The sequence below is a fragment of the Xiphophorus maculatus genome, chromosome 24, assembly GCF_002775205.1.
Source record: "Xiphophorus maculatus strain JP 163 A chromosome 24, X_maculatus-5.0-male, whole genome shotgun sequence".
Lineage (NCBI taxonomy): Eukaryota > Metazoa > Chordata > Actinopteri > Cyprinodontiformes > Poeciliidae > Xiphophorus > Xiphophorus maculatus.
Window position 1 is genome coordinate 11,948,998 of NC_036466.1, and position 18,231 is coordinate 11,967,228.

The window sequence follows — 18,231 nt, forward strand, 5'->3', positions numbered from 1 at the left end:
ACAAACCTTTCAAATGGTCCAGAAAGCACAATTAGGAACTGTAAATAAATAATGAAGAACAAATAGATCTGGAATCAGGAATATTTTTTTTTCAATATTGATGCAGATATTAATATCGAATCTCTAGTTTGATGAGTGCTGCAGACAGAAAGCGTCTCAGCTGTTTGTCCTCTGGTTCCAACACTTAAAGACCCGTCGGATGACAGACACTCAGTCTAATCTTCCACCTCTAGGTAGCGCCGCTCAGGCTTGAAAACAGAAATCTCCATAAGTTGGAGAGGAGGTGGAGGACGAGTGAGGCGGAGCGGCAGGAGAAAGGCACATTAGACAGACAGTTCCTCTCGATCGCTGAAACAATAAACCCTATTTATCGCTCATTTGAAAAAGGTTTGACGCGGCGCCGAAACAGAGGAGGCTTTCATCTCCCTGGCATATTAAACTGTCACAGTGCTTAACTTTAAATTAAGGTGACACGCCACCGACTTGGGGATGTCACTAATAGTGCAATGGCGACCTGCTAATAGAAGTACAATATGACGCGTTTGCTTTAACTAAAACCTCCGCTGTCAGATTACGGCGCTGACATCTTAAACTTTTCATACATTAACGTGACACTTGGAACAAATGCAATTTGGTGTCGGGAGCAGCACAAAAGAATCATGTGATTCAAAGCATGGTGAAGGGCATTGTCACGAGGTGTCTCGGCATGAAAGGATGACATTTCCTTCTATTAGGTGAATGTAATAAATCACAAGCCTGGTGGAAAAAAACAGGTTTACAGGAAAGATTTTAAACGTGTAAATAAAGCTATCTTTGTTCTTTGTGCGTCCTTTTTTCCTTTTGCTCCCCTGTGGAGAAGGAATAATTATGCCTGAATTCAAAGGATTAGGCAAATATCCTCAATATCCTTGTTGGTCAAGATATCAATGTTGGTTTCTTCCCAGCAACAAAAATGGGAACTTTGTTTAGCCCACTTTTTGAGTAAAAAGTCACTGGATTTGTGTCTATACTTCATAGGACATTAAAAGGAAAGCAAAACATTTATTTTGTACTTGAAATCTACTATTTAAAATATAAATGTGTTATTAAAAATCTCATACAAAGAAAACCACAAAGTACATTTTGTAAACTGCGTCCAGGGCCACATAAATTTACTCCAGGTGCCCCAAATGGCCCGTGATCCGCACTTTGGACATCCCTCCTCTACTCTTTACCTTATTTCTGCTCTTCTTCTGGATTGGTTGTTTTGCAAACACCTGCCAATATCTTGTCAAGTAGCATCGCGGCTAATTATTTTAATTTCCCAAGATACATTTTTTCTATAATATTTTAGAAATATTTAAGGAAAAATTTAGCAAATTTTCTGCAAATACTTTGGATACGTTCCACATAAATATGTGAATACTAAATTGTTAATTGGTGGGAATCTGCTGCAAAACAATCCCATATCATCACACCTCCACTGCTGTGCTGGACTATTAAAATGAGACGTGAAATCCAAACATGCTGCACTGAAAGGATGTACGATCTTATTAGAAAGTAAGTACACCCTATGATTTAACAGTGTGTAAAACCACCTTTAATCAGCAATAAGTCTGAGTCTGGGCTTTGACTAGGACGTCTAAACACCTCGATTCCTTTTTTCCATTCTGTTGTAATCTCCTGTAGTGATTCCTCCCTGATCATTTCCTATCCAATCTTTTAATCACTTATGGAAACATTTCTAGTTTTAGTTTAAGTTGCACCAATATATAACAATATAATCTGTGATTAATCCACATTTTTTGGAGTGTTTAACCTAAGATATGTTAGTAAAACATGTAGATTATTTCCAAGCAGCCTTAAAATTAATGTATGGTAAGCTCTTTTATCACATAACAGATACTATTCCTCTTACTCTTCACTGAGGATTTCCCTTTTTATTTTTTAAATCTTCAGTCAGATTGATTTCTATCTTATAAAAATATATTTTAATTGACGACTCACTTCTGACTCTTAATTTACTGTCATCTGTCATGACTTTAAACATCTCAGCCTTTAAGAATATAGATCAGAATATAGATTAAGGCCAGTTAGTGTCCATTTAGCTAGTCAAATATTTCATCAATGTACATGATACTCAACGTATTGTATTCATTTTTCATTTACTTTTCCCCTGACGGATGTTTATTTTTCAGATTAAGCGATAACTTCTGCAAGAATATTATTTCATCTATTATTTGTGGCCTTAAATCATCTTCTGTTGCTTTGTTAAACATGCAGTCATGAGGTAGGCATTGTGTGCCAAACTCTTTAATCAATTTTATGCAGAATAAGTAATTCATCACACTTTTCCTGCATGTTTTTTTCACAAAACACATTTTCTGTGAAGTGATCTTTTGGATTTATTTTAATATACCTATTAGTGTGAGAGTTAGGGCGCAGATTAGACTCCATAATCTACATTTCCTGCCAGGCGAAGGGATACATACATCTGTATTTACATTTGCATGTGCTGAACAGAAACACACACCTCCTCTTGTCACGAAACTCCCAGCGTCACGTTCACAATGCCTGGGGTCACACAAACAATCAGACCAAAAGATTTCCAAGCGCAGTTTATTGCAAAATGTCGCCTTCTATTGACCTAAATAAACAGGAAACGCCCAGAAATACCAGCCTGTCAAAAATCAGTGGAGATAATCACCTCTCTGCAACAATGGGGACTTTGTGAAACACACAATTTAATATGTAAATATTTGATTCTGATTGTGGAAAACAGCTTAAGAAGGGAAGCAAGAAAGTGTGGAAGCAGAAAACGAGCTCAGAGGAGGTAAATCCAGGTAAAAGCTGTTTCTAAATCTGACACGATGTTTATTAAATGCTAACACAAGTTTCTACCTGGAAACATGAATCTTAAACCTTTGAGGACTCATCCTCCTGCTTAGCTAATTGGAAAGAAGAAGGGTGGGGGGGGGAGAAGGTGAAGGAAAACAGCAGTAAAATCCCCTAATTCCTGGATTATAATTTAAAATATTCCAAAATGCTAATCAGGGAATTGCAACCAACAAAGGGATAATAAGACGGTCATCCAATTACCGGCATTTTCCCCCTTCTCCCCCTCCGCGTTCGGAGGAGCCTGGTTCAAACCTGGAGTCTCTCTGAACGTGCCTCGCTTTCCTTTTCAACCCGACACGCGGAGACGCCGCATCAAGCTGTGAGCAAACATGGCTTCTCCTTCTCGGCCCTCCCTGCGTCTGCCTGTCTCACAAATATGTTAATTAGGGTCCAGATATTCACAAACTTAATTAGCTGGGGCCTAGGTTGGTTCGTTTTGATTGGAGGGAGGGGTGGAAAAGGAGAAAATAGGGTTTATGTTTCAATAGTGAATTTAAATTTGGCCTTAAGGTGATGAGGAAGTATTGTTAGCTACTGTACCCAAATGAACTTTTCTCCCCCCGTTTCCTGGAAAATCCGGCGTGGCCGAGATTAGGCTGTAATTTACGGAGGAGCGTTTCCATTTGAAACGTGAAGTGATTGTGCATTCATTACATTACGGGTCGAAAATGAGAGGAGGTCGGCTCCTCCACCTATTAAGTCCTAGAAGATACTGATGCTGGTGTTAGGTGGACATCATTAGACGCTAAATTAGAAAGTTTGACGAAAGGAACTGCAGAGATTTTACTTGGAATATTCACCACAAAATCGCTAAAAACGCCAATGAAATGCAAACTTAGCAACACCAACCTTGGTGTCTTTTTTTTCCAACGCCTGGATTTATTAATTTTTTTTCCATGCTACTTTACATGAATGGCCAAATATATTGACCCATAAATCAAATTAGAATATAGATACAACTCCTTACTACTGTAAGTTCAAATTTGGTAACAATATCTCAAAACATTTTAATTTGTGAAGCTAAAATACACAGAATATTTCAATCAACAAGAGAAACTAGTGGCCATTTTGGCTTGATTGTGTTGGAAAATAAAATTAAATGAAAATTTTGTGACATCCTGCAAGTAAAATGAAGATAAAAATATCAAATAGGATTGGTGAATTTTGGAAAAGTTGGCTCAAGCTTTTGTTTTATTTCCAATTGCAAGTATTTTTTTTCCTGTTATGGCCAGGCTGTTTGCTTTTTTATTGCTTTTATAAATGACAGAAACAATATTTTCTACAATGACGACACCCAGTTCCAGTACTAAGCAACAGAAATAGATGCCAAACTCTGCTTTTATCAGTCTTTCTCCCATAAATTCAGTCCCACCTTTGGTGTTTTTTTGGTTTTAATCCATGTTAAAGTAAATATTTCAATTATCCAAATTGAGCAAAAGGCTCCTGAATAAACTGCCCAAAGTACAGAGCTCAGAGTGCAAAAAGGAGAATTTATTTGTGGTACTTTGATTCTAATTTTGTCTTAAAATCTATTATTAATTAAGAGAACCTGGACAATTTTAAATGGCAAACATGGTGACAAAATGGCCAAGTTGGAAGGTTTTCCTGGACTTTTATCAATGAATACCTCTCCAAAAATGCAACACTTTTCTGCTTTTCCATGAGTTTTGGTTCAGTAAAAGATTCTGTATTGTAGTTTGCTAAATGTTTTGGATTGCAACTGCTTACTTTCATAGGGAATATTCACACGATGTGTATATTTTAGGTGTTTTCATGTTTTATCGTGCACCATTTTCATTTATTTTTAGACCTCTGTATTTTCATACTAGGAAGATTTCAAATAAATCTTGTAATTCATTTTGGACATGCCAGATCTTTCCCAAAAATCCCCCCAAAAGTGCAAGTGGTTAAGAAAATACATTACGTTTCCAAAAGCATTGATAACTTTTGAACTTCTTCATATTTTGTCACATTACAACACATTTCTGAGTATTTTATTTTCCCAAAATGCATTTTAGGACAGATTAAATTGAACGTGATAGAAATCTGAAGTGATTTGGTTGGTGTATGTGGAGCAATATTTCTAAATAATGTATGTTTTTGACCCATAGACAACCCTGAAAACACCTGCAGTCAAGCACATTTGCATTGGTAGAGTTAGCCAGGATGTGGACCAGTGTTGCTTTGGTAACTCGCAGCACATGTCCTTTTTAAACGCGCTAACAAACCAAACTGCGGCTCTGCACTCGGAGCTGTATCTGACCTCCGTGGCAGCCATCCTTCCACCGCCGTTCCCTCCCAGATTCCCAGAGTTTTTTAGGAGGAATTTGACATCGGTCCAAAAGCGGTCCCTCGGCTTTTCAACTATGTAAAACATTCTCGTTTCTCTTTTTCCTTTTACCTACAGCTGACAGGAGCACCAGCTGGTGGCGAGCAGCCAAGACTGCAAGGCATGCGCTTTTACTTGTAGGCTAACTGCACCGCTGAGCTGCTCTGGGATTTACTCCGCATTATGGGAACGGGCTGCAGTATAGATTAATAACAGGACAAGTGTGTGGGCGAATAAGAACTCTTCTTTATGCATTTTAAGTTTTCCACTCCTTTACTTGGTATTTTGTTCCTTGTAAAATCTCCTGCGATTGTTGATGTTTGGGTTTTATTTTCAGTGAGTTTTGCAGGTTTACATTCTGATCTACAGATCCAGAAAAACTCTTGGTTTGCTTGGCACCAGCTATGAAATGGAAAATAAACAACCAAACATTTCAGAAAAGCACTGGAACAAATTTAAACCCCAGAAAAAGAATGTTTCATTTCTGTAATCAAACACCATGAATCCTATCAGTCTTTATTTATTTTTCTGATTAACAAAGGCGGAGTTTTCCTTCTCCGTTCAGGGTTCCTACGTTCATCTCCCTCCACACTTATTGACACAAAAAGCCTTGAAATAAATTTACCTTTCATTGCAGAAGCAAAAATATATATATTTTTTAACAAAAACATGTATGAAACAATTATTTTTACATATTAAATAACCTAAAATAAATTCAGGTTTTCTTTAAGAATTTATATGGTCACATTTGTATCCACCTCTGTGTTGATTTCACCAAATAGGGAACAAATAAAGACCACAGCATCACACGTCCTCCACTGTACTTAACAGTAGACACAAGGAGCTTTCTACAAATCCTTCTTTCTGGGGTTACCTAGCAACCCCAGAAGAGTACCTCCCATTACCTAGCAACCCCAGAAGAGTTCTGTCCATTACCTAGTAACCCCAGCTGAGTTCCGCCCATTACCTAGCAACTCCAAAAGAGTTCTGCCCGTTACCTAGCAACCGTCCTTTGTTTCTCACCAGACCAAAAGACTTACTTGTGTCTTAGCACAATTAAAGAGACAGCAAACGCCACATGTTTACGTTCCTAATGGTAGAGCAAACAAGGTTAAATATTTTTGTGAGTTTTTACTAGTTATAGAAGTTTAAACACAAATCTGGTTTATTTAAATATAATTTTCACTCCTTTTACCCATTTTAAGGTGAAATTATTCTACATGTCAAGTCAGTTTTACACTCTGGATAAATTAAAGTTGTGGATTACTTATTAAAAGTTCAATTAACTCAAAAAAATATATTTTATTTTCATAGCAGCAATACTTGAGTTTAATATATGTCAGATTTAGAGCATAAAAATACTAAAATTCTGCTTATTTGTACAAAACATTTCAGTTCAAAGTGCTTTACCCCATAAAACATTATATAATAACTAATTATGATACAATAAACATTAGATTTTGTCAAACATCGTCTTGAAAATCATCAATTTCTTTTAAATAAATGATTCTTTAAGCTTTTTTATTTCATAAAAATCAGCATTATAGTTAGATCTTTGTTTTTCTGATATAAACTTTTACAGTTTTCTTATTTTCTTTTTTTAACTTTTGAGTCCTTAAACTCGGGACTGCTTGCATCTTTCACCTCTTTATCCGTCCTTCAAGCTTAGGAGCTCAGCTGTAATATATTCATCTGGTTAAAATAACAGAAGATATAGCGGCTGCTGTATTTCACCTCAGATATTGTGCAACTTCACACAACAGATGTATAAAAACGAAACAGGGAGCCGGGGATAATACAGATGTGAGAGCACCTCTTCCTCTCCATCCTCTGGGTGTGTGACGTGATTGGGTTGGATTTGTGTCCATCAAGAATAAACATCCACGTCTTCCTTCTTGTCAAACGGCGAGTGTATTTATATTCTGATAGGGCAAAATAGAGCAAAAAAAATCTCCTGTCAGCTATTCTTACATAAAATATTAGACTTTTCATTGTTATGAAGAATCACGTTAAGCCTCTTGACTTATGAATTTTAAAAGTATTCAAAGAACTCTGCTCTGACCTTAATCTTAAATAGGTCTCAGAGACAGGTAGAGTGATAAATGGCCTAAGTGGAGAAGAATAGGAGCTCACTAAGCTCACTTTTTCAGATGGGATTGTTGGCGGTTCTTATCGCAGGCGGCCGACAAACAGCTCCCAAAAACTCCAGGTCTCCAGAGCGCCCTGGCAGCTGGGCTAATGCACAGATTAGTTTACAAGTTTTGCTCCGATGCCAATTGGATTAAAGCCTCATCGTACTGCTGATATTTCCACATTGTTTGACAGCAAACATACGGTCAGCGGCGGGCGGCGATTGACTTAATCTAAATCCTTGCTTCTCTGTGTTTATCTGAAGGCATTGTGACCGGCAGTGTTGTGCTGACTGAGACACCTTTAGCGTTTTCGGATCCTGTGAGGGACCTGTGTCAAGATGAGAATATCTCTGACAGACACCATATCTAATGCCTCTGCGCTGAGCTATAATCAGAGTAATCACTTTGAACTAGTTCACAGAGAGGCGCTTTATTTTCCAAAGCAGAATTGGTTTGGTCTCCGTTTAGACTCTGAGGTTTATTTGATTAAGAGCCGAGCGGAGCATGAGAAATCGAGGACTTCAGTGGCATTCCTCAGGAATATTTACACCAGCACTCGGCTTTGTAAATCATTTACGCACTTTCCCACTCACGTTTGACTCCGAACCTCGGCGAATTAGAGAGTCCGTAATAATAAACTAACCTCCTGCTTAGGCTTTGCCGGATCAGAGGAGGAAGGTCGAGAGCGACTGGACCTCAAGGGTGCCCTTGAGACCTTTCCAAAAGCCCCTAACAGCTTAGTGGTGGGCCCCTTTAATTGTTATTTCAGTGCCCCATCTTCTCCCACCTCTACCGGAGCGTCCAGGCAAACAGAACGGTCCTGATAGCTTCATAATGAGAAGCAGCGTCCGCAGGGAGCCGGCTAGTGACTTCCAAATACATTGCCCTTGTTAGCGGTGTTTGGCGCTCTGCTCCGTTGTTACAGATGTCGGTAATAGAGTGCTAATAGAGATCCATTACCCTTAGGTTGTGTGTGTGTGAAAGGGGGCAAAGAGCCTCATAAGATTACTGACCTCTGCCTCAATTTAAAACTGATTATTTCATTTGATCCAGTCCAAAAGTGACTGCTGCTGCCGCTCAGGACAACAATCCGATTATCCCACTGACTGAGATCCAGAATCTTAGCTTAGCTTTTCACAGGAAGTAAGGAAAAGTGTGGAGAAATATGAAATAAATGAATCGAAAGGACCCTTATCACAAATAAATCATGTAAATATTTAGGTTTTCAGAAAAGAAAGAAAGAAATGGAAAGAAACTCTTTTTTAGCTTGGTTAGCTAATTCATTCTTAGTTTAATTTAGCTTATCCTTGCTTATTTAGTTAATTTTTTAAATCTTAGTTTGGTTTATCTGAGTTTAGTTTAGTTTAGCTTATCTTTTCCTAGACAGAGTTAGTTTAGCTTGTCTGTTGCTTTCTTACTGTAGCTGTGTTGCTTATTTTTTCTTCTTATTTTTTTCTGTATTATAGTTTATCATATCTTCTTAACTTTTCTTGTCTACCTACTATTAGTAGTTTAGTTTACCTACGAGTAGTAGGTGGTCTTATGTTTCTCTTGTTTAGCTTTTTTTTTGTTATTTAGTTAAATTTAGCTTAACTTATCTTTTCTGTGATTAGTTATTTTTCTTTCCTTCTCTTAGTCAAGCCTTTTTTGGACTAGTTTATCTTAACATTTCTAAGTTTAGCTTAGTTTGTTTTACATTAGTTTATCCTGATTTAGTAGCTCAGTTAGTAATAAGACTTACTTTAGGTTTTCTTTTTATGTTGCTTTAGTTTAGCTGGTCTTTTCTTGACTTTGTTTAGCAAATCTTGGAACAGTTTACCTTATAACTTGGCTTAGTATAACATAATGTATTTTAAACTAGTATGCTTGGGTTTTGCTAAGCTAAGCTAATCTTATCTTATCCTAGCTTGATTTAGCACTGCTGTTCTTCTCCAGCACATCTGAATCAAAAATTACTAAATTTACCAGCAGAACTTAAATACTTAAATTTGATTCAGATATTTTTGAGGATTTGATGCATTTAAAATGTTCAGAAACTCTCGATTTCAGAAATCGGATATAACATTTATTCAGTTTAACTGAGATTGGTTCCTTCCTTCTATAGTCTATCATCTTTTGAATGGTTAATTTCTATTTCCAGTTTAGTTTTGCTTCTTTTTTCAATTTCTTCAGGTAATTGTTTTAGGTGAATACTACCAAAGCTCAAAGAGTTTGTCAGAAAACAGGATTTTAGCCCCAAGAATGTGATTTCCAGGGAGCTATTAGCTGAAACCCTGACATGCAGCAGATGATCAACTGAGAGAAGATGCACATCTTAGATCCTGTGCCAGTACTTTGCTGGATTTTGTTTTCTTTTTCTGAGCGGATCTTAAAGCCAGATTTCTGCAGGAAGCAGAACAATAGAATAACAAATTGCACGCTGCCCCGAGGACAGAAGGTAGACAGAAACATAAAATTAATGAGCCCAGAAGAACTTTATCACAAATGAATCGTGTAAATACATTGATCTTTCCTCCCTTCCTTCCCAGCTTAATGATTTCTTCTCCTACCATTTTTACATTGCTGAGTAAAAACAGGGGAAAAAAAACCTGTTCTGTTTTTCACCGGCGCTGCCTCTCGGTAAACACTCTTCCTTCTTATCTGCACGCTGCCTTCTCCCTAGGCTATGGAGCAGATTTTTCATTTAGCTAAAAGCTCAGCGAGAGGTCTATGAGAATGATAATCCTACCACGGGCCGCAGCTGGCGTTTCCACTGCGCGGATGATTAGTCGGGAACGTTTTGCATTCGACCTGGAGAAATTCTCTCAGTGGGAAGTTTGCATCCGCTTACTGTCTTTTTCAGCAGGCCTCACCCCTCCCTCCTTACACACACTTTACGAGGAGGCTTTTATTATGGATGATGAGGAAAGAAATCTAGCTTCTTCCTCCATCTTTTCCCCCTCTCTAAATACCGTCACTCCTGTCACTTCCCATGACTCTCAGTGACCTTCGTCAAACACATCCCTAATTGCTTCTGACAGGGAATTGGCTCCCCGCCGGCCCAAAAGACACACTCGACTTTCCGCAGGTACGGGAAAAGGAATCCCCCTCAGATGGTATTAAGGCGGCGAACAGGAGGAACAGGTCATGAATGCACTTATCTCATTTGTCTGACAGGTTTAAACGTTTATTAAAGGCCTCAGCCCTAATTCCCTCAAGCAGGTGTAAGCTTCCGTCGAGGTGTGTGAATTATATCCAATCGAGCAGATACGCTCATAATATGATGAATGCCAGCTAAGCTTTTCCAGGTGGAAATTGAATAACTCATGGTTTCTGGGCGTAATCCAGCCGTGCATTGTCAAAGACAAATAGAGGAGACGCTTTGTTTCCGCCGTGTTTGCGTTTGAATAACACTTAGCAGGGTAACTGTATTAATGGCATTACACGCCTCTTGAATTGCACAAATAACGTTGAAGGAAATCTAAACTCTGTTATTTTTTCCTCCTTCGCGTGACACAAACCCTGTAAGAAAAATCCGTTTAAAAGAGCTTAAAAACAGAGAAATCCAGAAGACACGCTGGATGCCGAACACATGGTGGTTTTTGCACTTTTGGCGCCCCAGGTCACGTCACCACAGGCCCACAGTGGATGGACAATGTTCAGCCATGCAACAAACTCCAAAGGAGTGTTTGTTTTCCTTCGAGCATCATCCACCACCTGGCTTTACATCCGTTATTATTCCTGAGAGAATAAAACTAACCTTTCTGTCCCATGAATATGATTTAAATCCTATGTCCAGTTCTTCTCATGGATGGACTCCTTTGTTTCTACTTCCCTAAAAATACACCCAGCTGCCATGAAAATGATCCAGATGAAAAAATGTAAAGAGATCATTGTTCATTACTGCCTCCAGCTCAGCTCTGAGGCTGGTTTTGACTTACAGTCCAAGCTTGTAGAAAATGGAGGAAAATAGCCCATTAATACAATAATTAGCTGTATAATAGAGCCACATTTGGAATAAAATGGATGCATTGTATGAGTTTGTTGCTTCTTTTTGTTCCCTTAAATGTGTAAAAAAACAAAGTGAGGGTTTTAAAACAAGGATCTCCTTATGGACACTCCAAGCTACAACAGTCAAACGTCTGAGGAATCTTTTTATGTGACTTTGAAATAAACCTGGATACATTTTAACATTTTTAAAGACGTTTTTGTTGAGTTAAGCCACTTTACTCCAGCCTCTACCCACCTAGCTTATCTTTCTTCCTAACGTAGTGGTTAGCTGCTAAGCTAACTAGCTTTAGCAAATGATGTTTCTTCAAACAAAGTAGCAATGTTCAATTACAGAGGATGTTTAGCTGTGAAAGAAATATATTTGATATTTTTCACATTGACACATCCGTAGATCTTATTTTAGTTTATCTTAGTGCAGATTTGTATATTTTCCTAATTTGTCTGATCTTAGATTACCTTAATTTTAGATTATTTTGTTTTACTTTACATTATTAATAAACTAATACATTAACTAATACATTACATGAAAATAAACTAATATCTTAGTTTATTTTGGATTTTGTTTTGTTTTTGAATGCTTAGCTCAGTTTAATGTTTTGCTAACGATGTTTATAGCTGATAACTATGACTATATTAATTTAGAAAAAGCTCAAAAGAGCTTCAGGAAACATAAAAATCGATCAATTTACAAACTTGTAAACAAATCTAGCTGCTTGGAAACAATACAACGAAATGTTTAAAAGATTAGTTTAAAAGTTTTTGAGTGAATTTATTGGAATTTTTTTAGAAAACATTTTGATTTTCCTATTAAAAAAACAAAACAAAAATAAACTAACACTTTTTATACAGTTTTCATACATTTTTAGGGCTAAAAGTTGAGTTTGCTTTTGTAATTGTGAATTTGTTTGGTTTTAAAATCTCATGGACACAGAAATCATAATTAGCCGTTGTAGCACAATGAAGCTAGCAGCTAAAATGCAGTAAATGTTGTTTGTTTTGCGATCTTATGGTCAATATACAACCTTCTAAACTTAGCAATGACTCATATTTCATATCTGACTGTAAGAAAACGCCTCTGTACAGATGAGTAACTGTCTTTACCCAGAATAAAGCAACAGAAAACTTCTTGGTAGTCTTGGTTGTGGCCATTTTACTGAACTATAAGAGGATGCTTGATAAGTATTTGGGAATAAATCAACGTAAAGCTTCAGGGGAAGAGTAGTAGCTTCTGTAGGCTGTAGACAGTGTAATTAATGAGGACGCCAGAGTTCGGGTTCTTTGAAGTGAATCGCTTGAAGGCAGAACCGGAGCAGAACCGTTTTTGCTTCTGAAGGCCAAATTCGAAGGTCAAACCCGCTCCTTCTTTTTTAGTCATATGTGTCATCTTTCAGTCCATCCATTTGGTAAAAATCCTTACAAGCATGCAATAAATTTGTTTTTTAAAACCTCTAACCCGGGTCATGACCTTGCACCGCTGAACTGCTTGTGACGGCGTAACAAATGTTTAACTTCAGGGGGAATTTCAGAGGAGTTTCCCAAACGTCTGTAGCTCCATTGTGGTGCGAGGATAAAAAAGGGAGAAAAACATGTTGGATGAATGCAATCATGTGACCAGAAGTAATGACAACCGTAACCTATTTGAACGAAGATAATTAGCCATCTTTTGCCACAGGGCAGTGACCTCCAAGCCGAGCTGAAAACATCTTTGTCTCTCATTCTTGTATCAAATCCTCAGATCTTTTAATAGTATTTTTAAAAAATATTGTTTATTCGGGAGGTTTTTGACACAGAATATGGAGATGATGTGTAACAATGAAGGATTTCAGTTATTATGTTTCTGAGGGCAATAGCAAAAAGAGGCTTTAGGGCGTTTTATGATCAGATTTCACGTCATCCCGCTCATCATTCTGTACCAGCGCATAAGGAGAACATTATGTTTACTTTCTGACTGAAGCATCATTTCCACGGGACTCCAGGCGATCTTTGACTTGCCACAGAAGACAAAGACTTCGCTCCTGCTCCGATTCATCTTTAAGCTCATGTTGTTGTTTAATCTGTTTGTTTGCATCAGAAGTCACAAGAGCCGGGGATTTATCAGGGTTAAAAATCACCTCATCTTCAGCAGCAGCGTCACATTTCCAACAGAACCGTGACAAACTATCACTGAAAATCTACCACAGTAAAGTGAAAAAGCGGATTAAAAGAAGCGACTTATTTGTTTTTTATTTGAATGTGATTTAACCCGTTAAAATTCCTGCTAAGAAGATGTTTTACTAAAAATTCAACACATCATATTAGTTAGAAATCAGTAGGAACAACCTGCTGAGTCATGCAAGAACCAGATAACCCTGAAAATGCTTAGTCACTGGTTACAGTGGATAAAGTTTGTGACAGATTTACAGTAATGTGATTAAATAAAAGTAGGGACTGCCGTATTTATTGTTGATTAGTAATATTTTGTGTTTACTGAACCTGGACTGGGATAAAAAGTCTGATTGGGTTTAGTATGTTTTTTATTTGTCATCGCAGCAACTAAAATTGCTTTAATTCATCGTCACTATTTATCCAACAACCGTTTATCCATCCGTTCAGTTACTTACTGATCCGTTTATCCATCCATCTGTTTATCCATCCATCTGTTTATCCATCCATCTGTTCATCCATCTGTTCATCCATCCATCCATCCATCCATCCATCCATCCATCCATCCATCCATCCATCCATCCATCCATCCATCCATCCATCCATCCATCCATCCATCCATCTGTTTATCCATCCATCTGTTCATCCATCCATCCATCCATCCATCCATCCATCCATCCATCCATGTTTACTGCATTTAAAACCAGAGTTTGAACCACTAAGAAATTTTTCTATGAAAGCTGTAATTTAATCATATTCTTAAAGGTGTTTTTTCCCAGAATGCACTGCGTCTCTGTGTATTTTTCTGAAGGCTCATGCTCTTTCATCTGTTTGTACCCTGTCTGTTTTGCAACCTCTTGCCAAAGGGACCATCCATACACTAATTATACCGTCTTTTGGGTTTTTCACAAAACCTTTGTCTTCGTCTTTCTTTTGGAAACGCCGTTCTTTATGTTTGAAAATATCATCTGCTAACGCATCCCACTCATGCTTGACCTGAGCAGTGTGTTCATCATTTACACAAAGACGCTCCCCGAGCTCTGTTCCCCACTCGCATGTCGAACCTCGACTCATGGGGGAAATTTTTCACGTCTTGACGGAGGAGTGGAAGAGAGACGAGATTAGACGTAGAAAAACCTGGCTGCCGTGGCGGTGAGCTCTAAGCGCCCTGGCTCGGCTTCCTCCGCCGTCTCCGCTGTAAGACGGTTGAGCAACGCACCTAGCAGGCAGATCGGAAATTCAAACAGCAAGTGCCAAGATCTTTTTGTGGATTCCCCACTTCCCAAATAGCTTAGGATTATTCTCCGTCTAAGCTAATACCTGGTGAGGAAGTAAAGCCTGAAGGATGGGATTATTTAATGTGGCATTTTTAATGTGTGACATGCTAATCACATCTCAGAACAGGAATACTTCAACCATTTAACTTTCATCAGGGGAGGAGAGGAGGTTTTGGGGGTAGTAAGCCTTCAAAAGAGACCCCCCTTCATCTTCCCTCTTCTCTCTTTCCACCACCACCTCGTGCAGCTGAAAGCGTCTGCAAAATGACAATGACACATTGTCATGCCTTAGAGGGGAAACTGAGGAATGAAGACGGCAGAGACAGAGTAACCTCGAGTACATGACTGCAGAACCAACTCAGAGTCATTCACCTGCTTTCATCATCGGTGTGAATTTCATCTCAATTTTGTTGCGTTTAGTGATTTATCTGAGCTGCTTCTATTCCACGGTGGGATGGTTAGACAACAAACAACTTCAGTGAATCAAGAAGCAAGACGTTGGCTCAGAAGTTTGAATTTGCTGTATTTATCTGAACCGTAATGTCAAAGTCAAGTATAACATTAACATTTGGTTAAGAGTGCGTTATCACCAGCCATGTTTAGTCCATTTTAATCTAGTTTGTTTGAAAGTCCAGCTTGAATGCATAATCAAACTCTGGTACACTTACAAACCTAAGTCTGGTACATTTCGAATCAATGCAAACCACAGACTGCTCCAAAAGCAGGAAACGGTCTGCAAAGCAGGGCATTCTGGGTAAATACAACCAAAACAAATGTGCAGACCGAGCACTAATGGGAGAAATGGCTTGTAGACGATTGACTTTAATAGCCTTTAAAATCTGACGCCACTCTATATTTGTTTACATTTCATGAAGAAGAGTGTCTTCTTCATGTCATTTCCTGTAGTGATTCTTGGTGCAGCGCCCCCACAGGCGAGGGGGGAAACAGGCTTATCAAAAGGTTTGGTTCAGTTTGATGCAGTCCAGTGTGAAAGTGAACTGCAGCACCAGAAAATGTAGCAAATGTTGCAATCAATCAAACTGAGTCAAGTGGACTATCAGGTGTGAAAACTCCACATGCCAGTGACCATATTCTGAGTCATGAGAGCTACATGCACACTGTTGGATGGTTTAGACTGGTCAGATTCAACATGGTGCCTCATCCTTACCGAGGGTCTGAGCCATTTCCTCCCACATATTTTTTGCTCTCTAACAATCCTTGCATTCCTTTACCGACGTATCGTAGCAGCTTCTATACTTTCTGATCTCTTCACAATTGGACTCCATTTTGTCTACAAAATGGCTCCGACTGTCAATCTTATCAGTGTTGCATAGAAAACCGTTGAGCGTACTTGTGCCTTTGACTACGCCGAGTGAAGTACGTCCGAGTCTTAAACCAGAACTATGCATCAGCCCAGGGCCCAGAATCTCTCCTCAACACACAGCTCTTGCATACTGGTGCCTAAATCCTCAGTGGATTTAGGGAAGAAGGCAAGTTGTTCCTGCCTGATGCTGAGTTTTTCTTCCACTCTGAGCATGAAGCGGGAATACTGACAGGAACTTCAGAGTGATTTGACACAGAGGGAATGGGTGAGGGGGGTTCACATGCACTCGTCCCTCTATCTCCGTCATCTGTCTGTGATCATTAATGGTTAAACATCTGAAGCGTTGCTATTATATGAGCATGGAAAGTTATTAAAACACTCACACACACATACACACTGAGGCCCTGCCCTCAAGTCTGTCTGTGTTTAAGGATTGTGCTCTGATAGTGGTGAGGAAATCAATGAAGGGCCTGAGAGCAGCCGGTCTGGCAGACTTGACACGCAACAGAGGAAGGTAAATTATTGGAACTTTAATTACTTTGATCCGTCATGCATTGTAGCATTGTGTCAGGGAAGTCAATGCCATGACAGACGCCGAACAAAGGCCAGCGCCGCATTTTCATAACATCTTCACTCCCTTTTCCTAATGCCTGATTAAAGCCAGGGTGTCGAGAACCACAAGCCCCCCAGCCCCTCTGTTTTTGTTTTTTCCCCCTTCCTTTTGCCTCCATGCACTGATTTAGAAACTCATTTTGAAAGCTCTGTTTACTCAAGTCATTACTGAAGTCAGGGATTGAATGCCGGTCCATAATGGGCATCTGCACCACGGCTTTACAAACAAGCACAATGCAGCGTCCTATCGCCATTATCACATTGTTTGACCGTAATGTATCGCTGTTTCTTTTCACCCATAAATACAAGTCCGTGTTTTCAGCTAAATTAAGAAGGATTTGCCTCCACAATGAAGCCTGTCCTTTTCTGAGTGGAGACACAAGAACACAATGACCAAAACACCCACAAAGAAAATGAGCAGGAATGAGAAACTCCTTTTTTAATCATCAAAGAGGGCACAAAATTACTCCTTTTCCCCCTTTTTCATGAATATTCCCGCACTTAGCGCTGGGGATGAATCTGCAGGATTGTTCTTAGAGCTGATAAATACCCAGCATGTGTGGTAATTTAGAAGTGCACATTAATCTCCAGTCGTGTCCTGAGACGGGAAGAGAAAAAAGGTAACTGATATGCAGTAAATGAGCACCCACCCTTCCTGGAAAAAATGGTCAAACTGCAATTTGTGAGCTGAACAGGAAAGGCTTTGTTTTAATTAAGTGTGGTTAAGTAGTTGGTCTGGAAAGTAAAAAGGAGCAGCTCAGAAATTGTCAGCCGTCATCAAGAAAGGCCCGCCACTCTTCACTGGAGTCTTAATTCATTAGTGGATCAGGGATTTGCTAACTTCAGACCTCATCATCCCCTAACAATCCCACTGATGGTTTTTATTTCTGTCTCTGAGTCATTCCTTTTGCATTTTATTCTGCAGTTTGGGATAATCCTGCACAATGTGACCAAACGGTCTGTAGGACATTCTTAAAGGACGCCAAGGACGTTAAAGTCTGGTTCCACGTGTGTCTTATAAATGCAAATCATGAAGGATGGCCACAAAATGAAAACAAAGGAAAATAAATTGACAAATTGGAACAAAGGAAGACGTAAATGCATGTTGCTAAACTTCCCAAGCTCATTTGAAAGTATAAATTGCCTCCCAAAAGTTGGTATTCAAACAATTCATTCCAAATTGTTTGTCCAAATTTTCTATTGCGACATTATGTTTTTTGGATCATTGTGCTCTCTAAAAACCCAACTGTGACAAAGTTTCAACCAGCTTACTGCAGATCAGATGGGAGTTTCACGGTACTCTTACCACAGTACTGACAACAAAATATTGGACGACATTTGGCAAAACCAATGCCTCATTTCAACTGAGTGGTACGGCAAGTGTTTACGGTCCAGTCTAGTCAGCAAAGAGTTTCCAACACTAGTTGGACTCTCACTGTGTGATGCAAGTAACTCCATCCTAACTAAACCGTACCATTATCCTATAGATCTATAACTGAAGGAGGTCCAGGATCGGTTGTATGCGCTGCTTCTACAATGAAATTAGAC